Here is a 9,532-nt window from a genome sequence, read left to right as displayed (position 1 = left end):
CGTTGGTGATCCCCTCGAAGGACACCGATTGCTCATCTCCTGTGCTGGCATGCGGCGTGGACGTTCGCTGTTTGCTTTGGGGTATACTTCCCCCCCTGAAGAGTTATTTGAAGCCCCTATCTTGGCTTCCCTTTTTGTTTTAGAGTCTGAAAATTTGAGATGATTCTGTGAAGAGCAGAGGGAGCATCTCTCCTCTCCAGTGTCTCTTCATCCCTCTTTTCCTTCTCTTCCTCCTGGAGGCCTTCAGGGAGAGCAGCTGAGTCACTCTCTCCTCCCTCTCTTCATCATCTGCTCTCGTGTCTCCATCCTCCACCTTCGTTCTGTTTTCTCTCAGTAAGCGTCGTCACAGGAGCTGACAGCCTGTGTCAATTGCCAAGGTTCCCTGTTCACTCCCTGCAGAGCCTCAGTTGACAGTGTGTATTTATTTATTTTTTTTCATTTAGCTGAATTTATGCATGCATATTTGCCATTTCACTGTCATCATGCATGCCCCCCCATTAGTCTGAGTGGTAGCATGGACAGCAGCAGCAGCAGCAGCAGCAGCACACTCTGATGGAATCTCTGTTGAGTTGAGATTTACATCAGAGAGATAAGAGACTGTGGCTGTCAACCAACCATCCAATGACACACACACACACACACACACACACACACACACACACACACACGCACGGTTACAGTCTGTTTCTCTGAAGTGCCTCACTTTCGACAAATCCATTTCTAGGGCTCTCCTCCTTCCGTGGTTCTGTCAGGATGTATAATCCCTCATCACCTTCCCTAAACCATTTCACATCTCTGCTTTCTGTTTTCATCTGTCATTCTGTAGAAAATAAAATCTCTCTGTGCTTCTTTCGCTTCTATTTCTAATTTTATTTTGCATGGCGCCCCACTCTTTCATGTCTAATGAGTGTTTGAAGGCATTCCCGTTCTTTTTCTTGCCTTTTCTTACTTTGTAGATGCCATTGTTTTATTTTTATTTTTTTTAACATGGTCAGCACCTTCACATTTTTCTGCTATGTCTTCCTCTCTTCAAATACTTGACTTGTAGCTTTCTTTTAACAAGAATTCGTTGTTGCATTAGCTAATCTCTCAGAAGACATGGCACAGTTACAGGATCTACTATTTCTTCTACTTCAGCTCATAGCTATAAACAGTCATTGCTTTTCAGACAAACATCCCCTCGTTATTTAACCAACACAAAAAGGAAAGTAGGGGAGAACGAATAAATTGTGATTTAACAAATGAACGATTAGCTCCACAAATTTTGTGCAGTCATTTTTGTGAATGCAGAGCGCTGAAAGAGTTATTGATGTTTGAAGTTTAATCAACAATTAGCTGCTGCGATGTGATTTGCCGTGAGACTCTTTCTGTGTCTCTGTGCTGTGAGAGTAGATTCAGTGCCAGCGTTGTTGCCTGAGATCCTATAATTGCCTCAGAATTCTCCCTGTAATTAACACTCTTGGATAATTACACAAGAATCCCAGACCTCGCTATTCTCACATTATTAGGCTCAGTGTGGCGGGAAGGAAAACATGCAGATGCACACGAGTACGTGCAGACACGTATACAATATGTTAGTCAGACTGTCTTTTTTTTATTACCACGAAGGCTCTAAGTAATTAACCAAACAAAGGGATTTTCACCTCAGTATTTCTGTTTGTTGCTCACTAATGTGGTCACATTTCAGACGAGGCTGTTCCCGACTGTCAGCCGTACCCAATTCAAAGCTTTCTCTGTCTTGGCTGCGGCGAGATTAAAGCTGAGAGGAGGAGAAATGGGAAGTGGACCGGGCAGTGTGGCAGTTCCCAGCGGCACAGGATTAGAGGGTGGGACAGTGAAGTAGGCCATACAAACAGGCTCAGCTGAAATATGGACAACAGACCATAACTGAGCTGGCTGGCCCAGTACATTTCATCAGCATGTCATTATGCTGTAATCCCAGGCCAGCCACTATGCTGGCTGCATGTGTGTCAGACAGGGATAATTATTGGTCAGGGACACTTGTGGATATTGCTATTTCCACCTTGATGCAGTATAACAAGACTTTGATGTCAGATGTGCCCTATTTTATCAGAAATTGTATTTTGGTTTGAGATTGCTTTTTGATCATGTAAGATACGTGATTCAAAAATGAATGACAAGAGCTCATTTTGATGTTTGTCTGCACTTTAGGGAAACAAAGACATGACAGATGAAAGCCGTGAGGAAAAATCAGAAAATCTCTATATATACTGCTTTTTAAAAACAGGCCAGAAGTCTAAATTTTGTTATGTGTCTGCGGCAGTGACGGCCAGGCCCAGAAGCATTATGTTTTTGGGTTGTCCATCTGTCCGACCATCCCACTCTCGTGAAGATATGAGGAAATTTCTTTCAAATTTGGCACAAACATTTACTTGGACTCAAGGATGAACTGATTAGATTTTGGTGGTCAAAGGTCAAGGTCCCTGTGACCTCACAAAATGCGTATTTGGCCATAACTAACACAAATTCATACGGAGATATTTTATATCCAAATGGTCAAAGGTCAACTTCACTGTGACATCATATTGTGCTGCAAAAACACTTCTGGCCATTATTCAACACTGTAACTAAGGAAGGGGAGACTGTGACCATATTTCCTGCAACTTGGCTGGTTGGCGGAGGCACACAACAGCGAGGCAGTATTTCTAGTTTTTACAACTTTAATTTATAGTGTTGAATTAATTAAAGAAACGCAAGAAAGGCGAGGGAAACAGATTTGTCTGCATTAGTTAGTCAGTGTGGATTTTATTAGGCAGCTTGTTCCCAGATATATTTTGGAGTAAAAGTTTGTCTTTGAAGGACCAAAACTAACATGAAGTAAGTAAATGAATAAGGTTATCTTGAGTGTAAAAGTCACATAGTGTCTCAGGAAACTTTACAAAAAAAAGAAATAAAACACAGACCACAGAAAAAGAAAAAAAATATGGAGATAACTTCTGGTTACTTCTCACACCTTCTCAGCTGGTGATGATCCATGTTTGCCAAATGTACTGCCCTATTCTGGGGAGTGAGAGCTGAAAATAAAGAAATGATCCAAATTGGCTGAAAACTGAAAGAGATTGTCAATGCTTATTTGAAGCAGCTGAGGGATGGATGGTGATTACCCTTTTAGGCCTTCTCAGATGCAGGAGGGATTTAATGAGACTTACCACATGAAATCATATGATACACAATAACAAGACAGCACTATGACTCCTTCCTCTTCAGTGAAAATGATGAGCCTGTGCAGTTTAGTTCACAGTCAGTAAAGACAGATGAAAATGAGAGGAGCGAAGGAGAGGTCAGGAATGCCAGCAAGCATCATGCTACAGAGGAGAGGCTCAGAAATAACCAGCTTCAAATTTCTTCTCATGAATAGCATTAATGCCTTATTTCACATCATGCTATTTCAGTCTCGATACCGACTGACACAAAATGTAATTAGCACATCTGCGAGGAGATAAAGAGGCACATGTTACAGGGAGCTCTAACAAGTCCTCTACAGGTAACATACAGTATCTGTATCCTTTATGTCTTAGCTTTTTCTGTCTGCCAGCCTGTATCTAACCACAGTGAACCTCTCACATCTGTGACTGACTCTTTTCTATCATTTTCTCACACTTTTGTTTCAGTACGCCCAAATAAATATTTTTAACTTCTCTTTTCTCCAACTTTGTTCCAAAAGGTATACGTCAATATTTTGGGAAATACACCTATTCACTTTCTTGCGGAAAGTTAGCAGAGAAGATTGATACCACTCTCATGTCTGCATGTTAAATAGGAAACTAACGTCAGCAGCTGGTTAGCTTATCTTAGCATAATTACTGGAGACAGAGCTGGCCTGGCTCTGCCGAAAGGTACAAAATCAGCCCACCGCTACTTTTAAAAGAGAAGACCATGAATAAACAATATATAACATGTTAGTTAATGAGCTTTAGATGTGTGTGTTTATGCTAATATGAAGCTAACGCCAGCAGCTGGTTAGTTTACCTTAGCACAAAGACTGAAAACAGAGGGAAGAGGTGCAAAAATTCAAGAGTAACAATGTCAGCTTGTGGTTACTGGTCCTAGCCAAGACATAGTGATGCATGTAACCAATCACCTGTAAAGATATAACATAGTGTAGCCTAGTTTATACATCCTCCCCTTTCCTCTTCTTTCACTGTTTCCTCATCACCTTTCGTAGGTCTGGTGTCATAACTTTAGGTGGCCGTTCTTGTTGCAGGACCAGCCAACATCACTGACAACCAAAGTCACCTCCACAGTGTACGTGTTGTCACTGGACAAGCTGCGCATGTTTCAGCTTGAGGATGTTTCATTGAACTTGTGAACGAGTTTTGGAGGTGAGAAGTCTCTACAGACTCCCCTTGAATGTACCCACTTAAGAGTGAGGCTTATCTTTTGTGTGTTTTCTCTTCGTTTGTGAACTTTTTTTTAACTTTCAGGAGTCACTTTTCTAATGTTGTGTATTTCAAATCCTTGAGCTGTCTCTGTGTCATGTCTGTCATCGTCAATCATTGTGAATGACTGAAGTTCTCCTTCCAAAAATGCAAAGTATCAACCTGCTAAAGGACTTCTGTGTCCTGTGTTCAGCTCTGGTTATGTTCACACTTGAAATCTTATCTGAAAAATTGCTGAATATAGTTGTTCTTTGACTTTGTCTTAGATGCAGCTACAGCCAAAGTGATGTTTTGTAAATATTACTGAGATTAACTTGTCCAGCTGAATTTAAAAGGATGAAAGTGATAAAGTGGCTGCAATTGATAGTTTTACAATAGCAACAAATGTGTAATGTGAATAGAGATATCTCAAAGTAAAATCCCAGCGAAAATTATCACTCAACTCTGTAGTTCCCCCAAACTCAACCAAGCTTTTTTAGCTTGTTTTAGCCCATCGTTTGGACTTTTTGGTTGACAACTTCACTGTTTTGACTCACTGCTTTCATATGCCGCAACAGGCAACTGTTTTTGACGAAAAATCTTAAAAAACCTGCTTCATGCAGAAGTTTTTTTTCAGGAGTTACCAAAGACCAAACAAAAGGGGAGTATTTAGCTAAAGAGCCAGATATCCCCCTTCAGAGGTTGGTAGAAACAGAGTTAAAATGAGAGTGAATGTTGGACTCCAAATGAATGCTAATGTTATTGGATGTCAGTAATTGTGTGTCTTCCATTAGGTTTGATGAATGCACTCGCAGGTGGACTGAGCAGTTTCACTCCCTTGTGGTCAAGTGGGTAAAATCTTAAATGGCCCCAATTGGAGAAAATCCAGTGTCTCGGTTATAAAAGCCTTACCTAGCAATGCTTGGAAACTGTCTCATTAGGCCTCTGACAGTTCATGTTAGACTGACAGTGGCTCTGTCAGCTTATCTCTTGAACACTGCGGACGGACAGCTGTAGGATCTAATATGATGTGAAATACGTCAACTTGCAGCTATCTGCTCCATCTGTCTTCCTGCTTGTAACAAGTGCTGTTCCCACCTGGGACCTTAAGCAGTACAGAGGTTGATCTGCCTGATTCCATCAGCGGCTTTCAAAGATGTCTCTCCCTGCTTTATTACATGGACAGAACTTTCTCCACCACACTGCTGTCGAATGATAAATTATGAATAGATGTGAATCCAGCCGCACCGCCAGGCAGGCTTCAGGATTACTTTCAATTTGCACACCGCCTCCCCTGCTCCTTCATTGGCTCACCTCGCTTGTCAGACTTCTTTCTCAAGGGACCTCGAGGGCAGTATTAGATTGCTGCCTAAAACTCTAACCCCGCCAATCGCAAGAAGTTTGAGAAATTAATCTTTATGGATGCTCAATGTACTGTATAGAGTTACACAATACTCCTGTTGCTGCCCCAGTATTTGACTCCTACATGAGTGGCATCGCCTCTTACACATGGATAACATTTCTCATTTTCCTTCTGGGAGGAAGAGGAAGCTTCATTGCATGTGTGACCCCTCTCAGATACTCATTGACTCCAGATAACTGGTTGCAATTGGCCAAGTTGATGAGCAGGCAGCAGGCAGTGAAAGGGAAGTAGAAAGGACAGGGATCCTTTTAATGAAGCCAATGAGAAGGACACGCAGAGCCTGCAGGCTTCGAGAGGGATTAGAACAGACGCCAGTAGATTTAGGCTTATGATGCTTTCTCAAGTTTCTCAACCTTGAGGGGCGGAAAAGGACGAGGAAAGTGTTGAAGTCAGAATATAGAATGAGAGTTTATGTCTTTTACCGTGATACACAGTGCTGTAGATATCCCCTCCTCCATTATACTTTAGATCTTTAGCTGCTCACCATCCAGAGATGTTGGTAAACAAAAAGATTTTTCTAAAGGTCAGTGTCCCTAAGACACTGACCTTTAATAGACAACTCACACACAGTCCTCTGCAGATTGAGGACTGTGCATGTGTGCATGTGCGTGTGTGTGTGTGCATGTGAGAGAAAATGCATGCCTGTCTGTCTGTTTCTGTATCTCTGTGCACTCATCCGTTTTCATGTGTAAATTGGAACATAAAATACTGTGTGTGTGTGTGTGTGATGATCTGAAGTGCAAAGAACTACAAGCGTGTGATGTGTGATGCCGGCCTAATATGCCCTGTCTCTGCCTCTCTGAATGTGGCAGCGAGTGTGAGAGCGTCGGAGAGTCGAGCCAATTGGCATGGAAAGAGCCTGGGTTGAAGTGATGGCTGGTGACACGGCAGACAGGCCAGCCAGGCAGGAAATGGATGCCAGCGGGGATACTGATCACACTCACCTCCACCTCTTGATGACTTTGTCTTTCTGGCCCTTGTCTCTGTGCCATCTATCGAAGTGCAAACTGCAAAGTGCTTTGTTGATACAGATAAACACTTGTAGTTGTGCATTCATGGGAGAAATTAGTTCAAATTAAGAGTCACAGTTAAATTCAGACTCTGAGGTGACCTTAGGTTGTATACATGGAAATCCTCTTTTCTAGGGGTAATTTTGTTTGAAACTGGGGGAAACTGCTTCTCGATTTACTACTTCTAACTTATTGTTAAATGCGATAACTGTGCTGAAATTGCCCAGTATTTGTTTGTTTTACCATAAGAATTGAGGCCAGATGATGAATTGTCATTGTTCGTACAAATTTACAATCTTGGGGTGTCTGAATTAATTGGAAAGGAGGGAAAACAGCAGAAGTGCTGTGTTTTGAATTGGCCCCAGTTCTGTATTTCACCAGCATAATGGAAATAGAAGAGAATATTATACAGTAATATGGAGGCTGAACAGGTGCAGTGTATGCCGAAGCAATCAAAGCAGAGAGGCTGACAACCAGCCATTTAGTCTAAAGTTAGAGTCACAAAGTAATGGATGTTTCCAATTCATTACATTTAGTATTTGATCAGGGAGCTTTCAAAGACACAAATCTTGTAGTTAAACGCCTTCAGACTGGATTGTCTTATTCTATCAACTAATCAGTGATTGCCACACAATCAGAGCAGACTCATAACAAATTATATTTTGTTTTCCTTTTTTTATAAAATCAACCCCAAAAGATTTGGACAAGGACAAATTAACATTTTCTATCTGTTCTGTTCACAAACAATCCATCCGTCCTTCCAATTCCCTCAATTACGTCCTTTCTTTCCTGGTGGTCTGTCACTTCTTATCCCTGCTGAAGTCGTGTAAGTAGCCTGAGAGGCTGCCAGAGGGAGGGGGACTGCTGGGTGACTGACACGCTCTGATCACGGGGGCTTAAAGAGAGGATGGCCATTTAATAGGCTAGCTGGCAGCGGCAGCCTGTCCACATGGCAAGTTGGCTGAAAAGACCGACGGGTGACTGACTGGTGTTGTCATTCCACTGTGATACTCGTTGTCGTCGTGTCCATAAGCAAAGGACAGTGAAGCCACAAGTGTTCCAGATGCCTCCATATTGTCATTAGTTTTTTCTATTTATGCCAAAATGACATGGCTGCTATTTAAGGGAGTAAGAAAGACACTTTTATGAATCATAGATACATTGGAAAGATGTTTGCTGTTTAGAAAAGAAGAGTAGAGAACTTAAAAGAATATACTGACATTTTGGGAAATATATTTATTAGCTTTTGTGCAGAGGGTTAGATGAGAAGATTGGTACTCTCATGTCTCTATAAACAAGCAGGATACAACATGTTAATAAGGGATCTTTAGAGGTATTGGTTGGTGCATTTTTTTTCCCTCATACAGAGTCAGACTAGCTGTTTCCTGCTGTTTCCAGTCTTTATGCTAAGCAGTTGCTGCTGGCTATAGCGAAGCTAAACGATCCATATCCCAGCTCCAGCTTTATATTTACCCATAGCATATCTTAAAAATCCCTTGAAGTTACCTGAGAGGTAACAGGTACCATTTGTACTGACTGGTTTAATCCTGAACACTACATGTGGAATGTTTTCTGTCATATCAATGGAGAAATTATTGTTGACTTATTGGAAAGCATTTAATGCTGAAATAGCAAATTATGAAATTTAAATAATTAATTACAATAATTGGATTTTTAATCATCATTAGTCTCTTCAGTGTGAGCTCTCAAGTCTCATGAGGCCTTGAAATAAGCAGACGATAAATAAGTCTGCCACCCATGTAATAGGCCTAAATTGATGGAGCAGAGTAATGAATTACTGTTACAGAACGCTGCTAATAAAAGTGTGTTAGGTCGTGTGTTGATACGATAACACTGCTGAGGGTTTTATAAGCCTCGACTGGCATCACCAAATGTGTGAATGTGACCGGGGGAAGATGTGTCACCCTGCATTACAGCGATGGCCTGTGGCCCCTCAGAGAGTGGCATCGAACTTAATGTTCTTTTGAGCCGCGGATCCCTTCGTGTTAACTCAAACTGACTGTGCTGGGAGAGTTCGTATTTGTGTGGGAGAGCTTGTGTAGGAACCCCAATATTTGTTTTAACCTTCAGCTGTGAACATGCCTCAGTACAAACTGATGGAAAAAAGAAACCAGGTAAAAACCTCATGTGGAATCTGTAGAGTATTTTAAAGTTTTTATTCAGAATTTGTGGACAGAAATAATAAAATTGGACATTTCCAACAGTATATATACAGTGTATGTGCTCTGTAAGGAGAAATGATCATTTTAGGGTCAAAATAAAATATCAAACAAAAACTCACTTTTTTTATTTGTGTTGTAATTTCCTTTTGGTTGTTCCGACTTTCATCTGAATAGTTTAATACTTTCTTATACATTCAATAATGCCTTTAACGACACACAGGAACAGCAAACACCTAACACCTGGAATTGACTGGTCTGATTTAATGTAAAAACCATTCTGATGGGATAAGATTCACTTCAGGATGTCCTGCAATTGATACTGGCATCAATATCAATCAGTCTCACTCTGTCTCACCTGCTGAGGCAAAATAAAATGGTGATGTTGCTACAGTCACAAACATTACTGAATCTAATCTGATTAGATCACCAGATGATCTACGTAGTTAGATTTTGGAGCAACTTGGTTGCATAAAACTGAATATTAATGCGGAAGAAATAACCTGTTATGACTCTAAACCGCTTAAACGATGTGACATT

The sequence above is a fragment of the Seriola dumerili genome, unplaced genomic scaffold (genome assembly GCF_002260705.1).
Source record: "Seriola dumerili isolate Sdu_G_001 unplaced genomic scaffold, Sdu_1.0 BDQW01000322.1, whole genome shotgun sequence".
In the NCBI taxonomy this organism is placed as follows: Eukaryota; Metazoa; Chordata; class Actinopteri; order Carangiformes; family Carangidae; genus Seriola; species Seriola dumerili.
Note: the sequence above shows the minus strand (reverse complement) of the source record.